Source organism: Anabrus simplex, chromosome 3, assembly GCF_040414725.1.
Source record: "Anabrus simplex isolate iqAnaSimp1 chromosome 3, ASM4041472v1, whole genome shotgun sequence".
NCBI classification, from domain to species: Eukaryota; Metazoa; Arthropoda; class Insecta; order Orthoptera; family Tettigoniidae; genus Anabrus; species Anabrus simplex.
The window spans coordinates 257,175,720-257,188,143 of record NC_090267.1 but is presented as its reverse complement, the minus strand read 5'-3'; positions in this window follow the sequence as shown (position 1 = coordinate 257,188,143).

Here is a 12,424-nt window from a genome sequence, read left to right as displayed (position 1 = left end):
CTTCTATGCAGGAGTCTAATTGTGCATCCACTTTTTTTTAGCAATGCTTTGGAGAAGGTTTTGTAAGTCACTGATAGGAGAGAGACCCATCTATAGTTGTTAGGGTCCAACTTGTCTCCTTTCTTGTGCAGCGGGTGGATGATAGCTGCCCCTGGTAGTGTTTCTGTTGTCCAGATGTTAGTTATGATTCTACGGATACTGTCAATTGACACTTCATCTGCATGTTTCCATAATTGTGCAATGATACCATCTTAGCCTGCAGCTCTGTTATATTTCAGTTCAGAGATGATCTGTTCGATTTCTTATTTGGTAGAAGGAAGGGAGTCTCGGTAAATAACATCCTTGGGTTGAAATAGTATTCTTGCCCCTGGTTCTTCCGCATTGAGGATGTCATCAAAATAATTTGCAAGAGCTGTAGTACAATCTTCATTTTTCATTTTCAGTTCTCCATACGGTCCTCGAAGGTGAAGTGTAGGAGCTGAGTAAGCGTTTGTTTGAGATTTTAGAGTTTTGCACAAGTTACTGATGTTGTTCCTTTGAAAGTCTTTCTCTCCCTGATTTAAGATGTCTTTGTTACATTGCCCTTTAAAATTTCTGCTGCTCTTGGCCGTGTTCTTTCTGACTGTTAGGAAGGCTGTATGATTTTCCGTGCTTTTGTTGCAGTTCATGTTTGTGAGTTACTGTAGTCACGTCCTAGTTCGTGAACCATGGGCAACGGCTGAGTGGCCTAGTAAGTGGTCCTGAGAGTCGGGATACCAGTTGCTATGGAATTGGATTGGGCAACTCGGACATATTCTGAGTCATGGCCCTCCTTGTGCACAGGCGGCTAGGACTGTACAATTCACCGGTGGTCCATAACCCGTTAGAGGCGAGATCTTCACTTGGACTATGTGCAAGTAGGGTAGCATCCTGCTTCATGAATTTACCGAGCTCAGAACATGTTAAGCAAGCCTCAGACCTATGGGAGTAACGGTTTCCCACTCCCTTTTGACAGGCGAGGGACTCCTTGGAAACAGCTTGGCGAACGAAACGGAATTCGATGGCGAGCTATCAATATTAATGGGGCTTATGGAAGAAAGAAGGTAGAACTGGCTGAGTCAGCTAAGAGGATGCATCTGGATTTGCTAGGAGTAAGTGATATTCGGGTAAGGGGTGATAACGAGGAAGAGACAGGAGATTATAAAGTGTACTTGACGGGTGTTAGAAAAAAGGAAGGGCAGAGTCTGGGGTAGGGCTCTTTATCAGGAGCACCATTGCACGCAACATAGTTTCTGTTAGGCACGTAAATGAGCGAATGATGTGGGTAGATTTGTCAGCTGGAGGAATTAGGACTACAATTGTGTCCGTGTATTCACCATATGAGGATGCAGATGAGGGTGAAGTTGACAAGTTTTATGAAGCATTGAGCGACATCGTGGTCAGGGTCAACAGCAAGGACAGAATAGTGCTAATGGGCGATTTCAATGCGAGAGTTGGGAATAGAACTGAAGGTTACGAAAGGGTGATTGGTAAATGTGGGGAAGATATGGAAGCTAAAGGGAATGGGAAGCGTTTGCTGGACTTCTGTGTTAGTATGGGTTTAGCTGTTACGAATACATTCTTCAAGCATAAGGCTATTCACAGCTACACATGGGAGGCTAGGGGTACCAGATCCATAACAGACTATATCTTAACAGACTTCAAATTCAGGAAATCCGTTAGGAATGTACGAGATTTCCGCGGATGTTTCGATGATAGAAACCACTATCTGATCCGTAGTGAACAAAGTATCTCTAGGCCTAGGGTAGAGAAAGTGAAATCTGTCTGAAAACGAATAAGGGTAGAAAATCTCCAGGATGAGGAATTTAGACAGGAGTACATGGACAGTAAGTAGGTTCAGGAGATAGAAAGTGAATGGGTGGCATACAGGGATGCTGTAGTAGAAACAGAAGGGGAATGCCTAGGAACAACTGTGTGTAAAGATGGGGAAAGGCGAACATCATGGTGGAATGATGAAGTGAGAGCAGCCTGTAAACGTAAAAGAAGGCTTATCAGAAATGGCTCCAAACCAGGGCAGAGGCAGACAGGGATTTGTACGTAGATGAAAGAAACAGAGCAAAACAATAGTTGTTGAATCCAAAAAGTAGTCATGGAAGATTTTGGTAACAACCTGGAAAGGCTAGGTCAAGCAGCAGGGAAAACTTTCTGGACAGTAATAACGAATCTTGGAAAGAGAGGGAAAAAGGAAATGAACAGTGTTTTGAGTAATTCAGGTGAACTCATAAAGATCCCACAGAATCACTGGAGAGGTGGAGGGAATATTTTGAACATCTTCTCAGTGTTAAAGGAAATCATCCTAGTAGTGTTGCGAACATCCAGGCTCATGAGGAGGAGGAAAATGATGTTGGTGAAATTATGCTTAAGGAAGTGGAAAGGATGGTAAATAAACACCATTGTCATAAGGCAGCAGGTATAGATGAAATTAGACACGAAATGGTGACGTATAGTGGGAAGGCAGGGATGAAATGGCTTCATAGAGTAGTCAAATTAGCGTGGAGTGTTGGTAAGGTACCTTCAGATTGGACAAAAGCAGTAATTGCACCTATCTATAAGCAAGGGAACAGGAAGGATTGCAACAACTATCGAGATATCTCATTGATTAGTATACCAGGCAAAGTATTCACTGGCATCTTGGAAGGGAGGGTGTGATCAGTCGTTGAAAGGAAGTTGGATGAAAACCAGTGTGGTTTCAGACAACAGGGAGGCTTTCAGGATCAGATTTTCAGTATACGCCAGGGAATTGAAAAATGCTACGAGAGGAATAGGCAGTTGTGTTTATGTTTCGTAGATCTAGAGAAAGCATATGACAGGGTACCGAGGGAAAAGATGTTCGCCATACTGGGAGTATGGAATTAAAGGTATATTATTAAAATCAATCCAAGGCATTTATGTTGACAATTGGGCTAGAATGGTAGAATGAGTTCTTGGTTCAGGGTACTTACAGGGGTTAGACAAGTCTGCAATCTTTCACCTTTGCTGTTCGTAGTTTACATGGATCATGTGCTGAAAGGTATACAATGGCAGGGAGGGATTCAGTAACGTGGAAATGCAGTAAGCACTTTGGCCTATGCTTACGACTTGGTGTTAATGGCAGATTGTGCCGAAAGCCTGCAGTGTAATATCTTGGAACATGAAAATAGGTGCAATGAGTATGGTATGAAAATTAACCTCTCGAAGACTAAATTGATGTCAGTAGGTAAGAAATTCAACAGAATTGAATGTCAGATTGGTGATACAAAGCTAGAACAGGTCGATAATTTTAAGTATTTAGGTTGTGTGTTCTTCCAGGATGGTAGTATAGTAAGTGAGATTGAATCAAGGTGTCGTAAAGCTAATGCAGTGAGCTCGCAGTTGCGATTAACAGTATTCTGTAAGAAGAAAGTCAGCTCCCAGACGAAACTATCTTTACATCGGTCTGTTTTCAGACCAACTTTGCTTTACGGGAGCAAAATCTGGGTGGACTCAGGATATCTTATTCATAAATTAGAAGTAACAGACATGAAAGTAGCAAGAAATTGCTGGTACAAACAGGTGGGAACAATGGCATCAGGATACTCAGAATGAGGACATAAAAGCTAAATTAGGAATGAACTCGATGGTTGAATCTGTACGCATAATCCAGCCTCGGTAGTAGGGTAATGTGTGGTGAATGGAGAAGGTTACCTAGGAAAATAATGCACTCTGTTATGGAGGGTAAGAGAAGTAGAGGAATACCGTGATGACGATGGTTACGTTTAGTTTCTAACAATTTAAAGACATGATGTATAGAACTAAATGAGGCACCAACACTAGTAGCAAATAGAGGATTGTTGCGATGTTTAGAAAATTCAAAGAGGCTTGCAGACTGAACGCTGAAAGGCATAACAGTCTATAATGAAAATTATGTATGTATGTATGTATGTATGTATGTATGTATGTATATATGTATGTATGTATGTATGTATGTATGCATGTATGTATGTATGTATGTATGTATGCATGCATGCATGCATGCATGTATGTATGTATGTATGTATGTATGTATGTATGTATGTATGTATGTATGTATGTATGTATGTATTGTGACATTTTGGTCTACTGTGATCGGCCGTGAATTTTATAAGACCGGACTGTACCCCAGGTGTCTCGCGCGGTGTGCCGACAGAGAAACACAAAGGGATGATTTTTTTTTTTTCAAATAAATGGGGTAACCTGCTGAGGAGTGAAAGACCATGTTATTACCACGAGAGAAGACGAGAAAAATTTTAATACAGCCGAACCTTTCACCCACGACAAGTATTACATTTAAAATCTTTCGTCAGATTAACACATCAGATCCGACATCCTAATAGTCACTTTCCAACAAGTATGCATAAAACCGTGATACCATACTTCAGGAAGGCACGAATAGTAATAATTGAAAATTAAGTTAATTAGGAAATTAATTATATAATTATTTAACAAGAAATTAACGGACATCTCAATTACAACGCCGAGGAATTCAGGATGTCAGTTGAACCACGAGGTGTGACGTCAGAGCTCGGAACATCGGTGGCAAGCTAGTACTGGAATATTCGCAGTCATTCTCTCAAGTCTGTTTCGCTGCTGTTCTCTGATGGCTGCGTGATTGCTCGGGAAGCTACTACAGAAGATCTCGTACAAGCCTGGACAGCTGTTGTTCGCTCTACGAGGGGAGCCGTGTTATTTCAGTGCGGCTTTAACAGTTCATTTCAACATCCTCACAGACGTCAATAGTGTTAGGAAAGAAGGCACGTATCATCCTTTGCTAATTGTGAAACCACGAGTTCGATGCATTTGTGTTAATATTTTTGTGAAAGTTTCAGCGTACTACAAGTAATACGAGTTCGATACCGGCCAAGGACATGGAAGCCTGCAGTGTGAAGTTCGTGTGCCTTGGAGACATCACTTGGATCATGATGCAGCACTAATAACCCAGAACCGACGCCAACGACGTCCTAATGCCTTGAATCCTGCCTAGAAGAACACCATGGTCATCAAGACATCCAAGTTAAGTCGACATTTCATTTATACTGGGTATTATCTGTTCTATGTAGCTGTAGTATGTAGTTAACTTTCTTCTTGAAGGGATTATTAATTGTACAGTAGTTTGAGTAGCTTTTTGATATCTTTACCATGTTAGTGTCTGGCGTTATTCGATGTTGGAGTTGCGGTTTCACTTACTACGTGACTTTAAGGTGGATGATGACAGGGTGTCAACATCATCGGCCATGCGGGTTTCAAATAGTAATGTCATCGGACATGTATCTGATTTAAATATCAGCCATCTACTAATCTTTAAGGAATTTTACATTTCTATTCGGTTACTATGATATTGAGGATTGTGTAAACGTGATATTTTCATTCTTCGAAATATATTTCTCTTATATTTTGCCCTAAAGTGTTTGCTATATTTCACACGAGGCAACCGGCTCATCTGACATATTAATGCTGTGCTAACGATACGGATAGCTTTCTTTGAATCCTATTTCATACTTTTTTAAGGAAGGATAGTATCTTATTATTATATTTATATGTGGTTCAAGTCATTTATGTAAATGTTCCTGTAATATTTTGAACGGATGTTGCGAGTTATTTTCGCTATTTTTCCTCTCACCTTGTGCCATGTGGTGAATTATGGCATGAATTATGCTGATTTTATGTGCTATTTGAAGGTGAATCTTCACGTTTCTATGGATAGAGGCACATTTAATATATTTTTGCGATGTTGAATGCATTGATGAACTGAGATTTTGGAATAATTTATCGTCATTTGACGCATGTGCGAGTTGTTATTTGTGAGCGGTAGGCGATAGCGTCTTCATTCAATAATGAATCACGAAGTAAACCACATGTCTTCCTTTCAAATAAAATTGAGTGTATGAGATAATTATTTGTCATACTGGATGAGCGTCATCACCAATTGTATTAAATCGAAGTTGTATAATATTATTCACTTCCTCAATATACGCTAAATGTTGGTAACGTAGATTGGCGATATTATTATTTTTTTCCTTTCAGTCATCATTACCTAGATTGTTTGTACCAGGTGGATTTTATACAGGTACAGATCATTATTTACAGGAGTCTGCTATTCCCAGGAGATGAATGGACAACGTGCGGGCAGATGTATATTTGTAAATATTACTCTTAGTTGTAGTGGGTTGTAATTGTTTTTCTTTGGTGGATGATGGTAATGGGAGATCATTGCGTGTATTTTATGTTGTTATTCCACAGGTTGTGTAACTTAATTTTGTCGTGCAATATCGATTTTTATGTGTAACCATCGTTGTTCCGAATTTCGGCGTTGTCAGGATTATGACACATGGTTAAGGATTTAATTTAAATTTTTTCTTTCTCTCATTTGCTTGCCTACTTTGCCACGTAATATCACGTGTGTTATGTTACAACGAGCAGATAATTATTGAAAAGTCGATTTAAATTGGAAAGTAATTAAATTAAAAGTGAAATTAAGCGATAGAAGTAAATCGTTAAAATTCTTTTGTATTTTATTTTTTTATTTTGCTCAGTCATAACTTCAATATTTAAAATCTTGTTCCAGATTTTCCGGCATGAATTGACATGCGTGCAAGCATCATTCTCTAGAAAATCAAAGATAATATTCAAAGCAATATTCACAAAACAATGTGACATGGACGAAACAATTTGTCAGAATTAAATAGAATTCATTAACTTGTACCATCTCATTTGTTTTAATTTTTGGATGTACAGCAAGAGTTGATATAAAATTAAATTTTAGCGATCATTTCACATAATCATCATTTTTGAGGAAGGTATTATTTTCTTTTGGAATAAATCATCCACCATTTATTTGGATTTGATGGTTCATTATTTACGAATATCTGCCCATCTCCTTGATCCACACCATTTTATCATGGAACATGTCAATCCCTTACTGAGCACCCCTGAGAGGGTCGCGTGCCTCCAAATGCTAGTCGTGGCTTAAGCGGTCAGATATTAATTGGCGCCCAACGTAGGGCTCGATGGATTGACATGGTGGATCATAATCGTAATATTCGATACTTTATCAAATTTACATTCTTTGAACCATCTTGTTCTGTTATATTTGAATTCTGACAAATTACGCGAATTACTTATTTATTTTATTGTAGTAGGATCATGCGTTTTGAAAGAATGATGCTCGCAGTAAATACTTAATTTCACTTATGCTTGATGACCATACTGTTTGGGGGGATTCTTGGCATTATTGACGTCTGTTGGCTAGGTTCGCATTGTTTAACTGATCCTTATTCATAATGGACGAGATTAGGGCGTTGTTGGCTGCGCTGAATCAGCGTATGAACGATCATCAAGAAGAAAATAGGGTAGCTCGTGAAGTAACCACGAACACTTTAAGTAAAGTGATAGAAGAAAATAGGGTAGCTCGTGAAGTAACCACGAACACTTTAAGTAAAGTGATAGAAGAAAATCGGGTAGCTTGCGAAGAAAATAGAAAAGCTCGTGAGGAGAATAGAAAAGCTCGTGAGGAAACCACGAACACTTTAAGTAAAGTGATAGAAGAAAATAGGGTAGCTCGTGAGGAGAATAGGAAAGCTATAGAACAGGTGGAACAACGGATGAACCTTATGGGGGCGGTAATCCAAGAAGAGTCACGGAAAGGTCGGGACGAACTTCTTGCGAAACTGGACGAGACACATTGTCGCATTGATAACATCGCGTTAGAGTGTCGAGAGAATCAGAATAAAACGGTAGAAAAGGTTACCCAGTTAACTCAACAATTACAAGAGGATAATAAAGTTCTCACTGGCAAGGTCACTTCACTTCAAAGTGATATAGCCCTTGTTAAAGCCAGTATGGACAATATTAGGGACGAAGTTGAGTCAATACAAAAGGAGGTATCGGATGCGAAGGTGAAACAGGCAAAAGAAATAGGCGACATCAGGAATGATCTTAAAAATATCAGTGAAGATCTCACTGAGGTCAAAAGTAATTGCCAGGTGAATCGGATTGAGATCGAAGAATTAAATCTCCAAGTCGATGACTTAAAGAAAATCATGGACGAGGATAAAATTAACATCACGGATAAAGTCAGTACTCTATCAGAGGATGTTCGAGGAAACTGTCTCAGAGTCGGGGAAATGGCCGACGTTGTGAAAAACCTGGAAAAGGACCTCAGCTTTCTCAAACTCCAAGACAGAAGTACGAGAGTCTTAATCAATTCCATCCTGGATCGCCAGAGCCAGATCGAAGAAACGGTCAACGAACAGGCCAATGTAAACATCCGGACAGAGCGGGATAACGCAGAGGGTCAACAAAACCCGGTTAACTTAAATCTTTTCCATCCGGAAATAGCTAGTTCACCAATTGGGTATGCTCCGCAAATTATAAATATTATACGGACGGGAGAAGATAAACCTAGGAAATTTAGCGGCACTCAGGAACAGTCTCCCAAAGGCTTTATTCGTGAGCTGGAGGAGTACATGAAAGAAAACAAAATTCCACCTGATCGACAACTTAGAACTGCGGAGAAATTCTTAGACGGAGGAGCTGTAAACTGGTACCATGCGTTCCGCTATACTTTTGAAAACTTTGAAGGTTTCAAAGGGGCATTTCTGCAGAAGTATTGGAGTTCGGACCATCAACAAAATCTTAGATTAGAATTATACTCCAGGAAATACAATGTTAATACACGCTATGCGGACTACTTTGCCTTACAGCTTAGGCGGATGAAAGAGTTGGACGCTCCATTATCAGAAACGGATTTAATTAGAGCCTTAGAGAAACAATTTCCACTAGAAGTCCAACGCATTTTGATAGCTGCCAATGTTCAAAATGCAGTTCAAGCTGATGCAATTCTGCGACAGCTGGATAATACTAACGCTCAGCTGGCGCAAAGACCTCCGAAACCACACCATCCACAAGTTAATGTCGTAGAAATCTCTGGATCAGAAGAGAAGGGAAATGTAACAGGAAGAAGAGGAGCAAATCGACAGTACTCTTACCCTAATCCACAACGCAGATCGGGCTTGAATAGGGAAGAAGAGTGCAGAAGATTACCTCCGCATTATAGGAGAGAGGATAGGAGACAGGAAGGGTATCGATACAATCGATACCGAGACGGATCTAGAAGGGACAGAAGAAATCGACCCTACGACCACTCACGACAAAATACTAGTCAAAATCAGCGGAACTTCCGAGATACCATGGAAGAACGACATAGAGAAAGTATGAGATACATCGATGAGCTACGGAGAAGAAATCATGAAGAGGACAAGTGGAAAAAGGCAATGCAAAATATGGCTGTAAATCCGGATTGTGAGAATGCAGAAAGTATAGCATCCCAAGAATATAGAAAACAATCTGGATCGAATAGCTTAAGTCCATCTGCACCTCCATACGAGCCAGATGGCTCCGAAAAAAAGAAACGTCCCCATCAAACTAAACTTCCAACGCGCCGAAAACAGTAATTTCCACCCGGAAGAATGGACAATCGCCCAAGTAGACGCATGGTTTATTAAATCCGAGGATTTAATCGAAGACGCCCATCAATTTCATGCAAAACCATCCCAGGGTTTGCCTATTATAATAGCCAGAGCTGGTGGACTTAGAATCCATTGTCTTGTTGACACAGGAGCAACCATTAGTGTAATTTCAAAATCACTGTTTGAAGAATTGAAAAGAAGAGAGACACTTCCTGTTATTCCCGTATCCAACGTGAAAATTAAAGGGATAATTAATGATAGATCAGCTACATGCAAAGAACAGACCTTCCTTGACTTAATGATTGGCAACACTATATTCTCTCATCCATTTGTGGTCATGCCTAGAATTAATTTCAATATTATCTTAGGATTCGATTTTGTAAAGGAGCACAATGCTATTATTGACGTTCCCAATAATGAAATCAAGTTCCGTGGATCAGGCAGTACTGAAAGGATGTCCTTTACTATAGATAATCCTCTTGTACTGGAGGCCATTGAAATGGAACGCAAGGATTCGGAAGACGTTGATACCCAGGCCTTAAACGAAATACTGCTGTGGGACAGGGAGAATGCCGATCAAGACACGGAAGAAATCCTCGCTGCAATAGAGAAAGTAATGGAAGAAAGGGGAGAAGAAGACTTCGACGACCAATTAAGAAAGAAGGTTCAAGAGACTGACTGTTTCAACGAAGAAAGACGGAAATTATTCCATCTTCTAAAACGGTATGAGGAGGTTTTTGACAATAAACCAGGAAAAATCCCAAACTATCGGTACGCTCTACGAGTAAATAGTTGGGCACCTTACAAACGGAGACCGTACCCTATTCCAGAGAAACACCACTCCGAGGTCAAGAAAATAATTAATGAAATTATCTCCAATTTTCACAGTCATTGCAAGGACTCACTCAATAACTTCGCCTATGAATTACCTGCTGGATCTGAAACCAAAATGCCACATGATCAGACATTTGGAATCATTAAGTAAAATTTTATTGGGAATAAAATTTTAATCTAGCCAAGAGGTGGATGTGACATTTTGGTCTACTGTGATTGGCCGTGAATTTTATAAGACCGGACTGTACCCCAGGTGTCTCGCGCGGTGTGCCGACAGAGAAACACAAAGGGATGATTTTTTTTTTCCAAATAAATGGGGTAACCTGCTGAGGAGTGAAAGACCATGTTATTACCACGAGAGAAGACGAGAAAAATTTTAATACAGCCGAACCTTTCACCCACGACAAGTATTACATTTAAAATCTTTCGTCAGATTAACACATCAGATCCGACATCCTAATAGTCACTTTCCAACAAGTATGCATAAAACCGTGATACCATACTTCAGGAAGGCACGAATAGTAATAATTGAAAATTAAGTTAATTAGGAAATTAATTATATAATTATTTAACAAGAAATTAACGGACATCTCAATTACAACGCCGAGGAATTCAGGATGTCAGTTGAACCACGAGGTGTGACGTCAGAGCTCGGAACATCGGTGGCAAGCTAGTACTGGAATATTCGCAGTCATTCTCTCAAGTCTGTTTCGCTGCTGTTCTCTGATGGCTGCGTGATTGCTCGGGAAGCTACTACAGAAGATCTCGTACAAGCCTGGACAGCTGTTGTTCGCTCTACGAGGGGAGCCGTGTTATTTCAGTGCGGCTTTAACAGTTCATTTCAACATCCTCACAGACGTCAATAGTGTTAGGAAAGAAGGCACGTATCATCCTTTGCTAATTGTGAAACCACGAGTTCGATGCATTTGTGTTAATATTTTTGTGAAAGTTTCAGCGTACTACAAGTAATACGAGTTCGATACCGGCCAAGGACATGGAAGCCTGCAGTGTGAAGTTCGTGTGCCTTGGAGACATCACTTGGATCATGATGCAGCACTAATAACCCAGAACCGACGCCAACGACGACCTAATGCCTTGAATCCTCCCTAGAAGAACACCATGGTCATCAAGACATCCAAGTTAAGTCGACATTTCATTTATACTGGGTATTATCTGTTCTATGTAGCTGTAGTATGTAGTTAACTTTCTTCTTGAAGGGATTATTAATTGTACAGTAGTTTGAGTAGCTTTTTGATATCTTTACCATGTTAGTGTCTGGCGTTATTCGATGTTGGAGTTGCGGTTTCACTTACTACGTGACTTTAAGGTGGATGATGACAGGGTGTCAACATCATCGGCCATGCGGGTTTCAAATAGTAATGTCATCGGACATGTATCTGATTTAAATATCAGCCATCTACTAATCTTTAAGGAATTTTACATTTCTATTCGGTTACTATGATATTGAGGATTGTGTAAACGTGATATTTTCATTCTTCGAAATATATTTCTCTTATATTTTGCCCTAAAGTGTTTGCTATATTTCACACGAGGCAACCGGCTCATCTGACATATTAATGCTGTGCTAACGATACGGATAGCTTTCTTTGAATCCTATTTCATACTTTTTTAAGGAAGGATAGTATCTTATTATTATATTTATATGTGGTTCAAGTCATTTATGTAAATGTTCCTGTAATATTTTGAACGGATGTTGCGAGTTATTTTCGCTATTTTTCCTCTCACCTTGTGCCATGTGGTGAATTATGGCATGAATTATGCTGATTTTATGTGCTATTTGAAGGTGAATCTTCACGTTTCTATGGATAGAGGCACATTTAATATATTTTTGCGATGTTGAATGCATTGATGAACTGAGATTTTGGAATAATTTATCGTCATTTGACGCATGTGCGAGTTGTTATTTGTGAGCGGTAGGCGATAGCGTCTTCATTCAATAATGAATCACGAAGTAAACCACATGTCTTCCTTTCAAATAAAATTGAGTGTATGAGATAATTATTTGTCATACTGGATGAGCGTCATCACCAATTGTATTAAATCGAAGTTGTATAATATTATTCACTTTC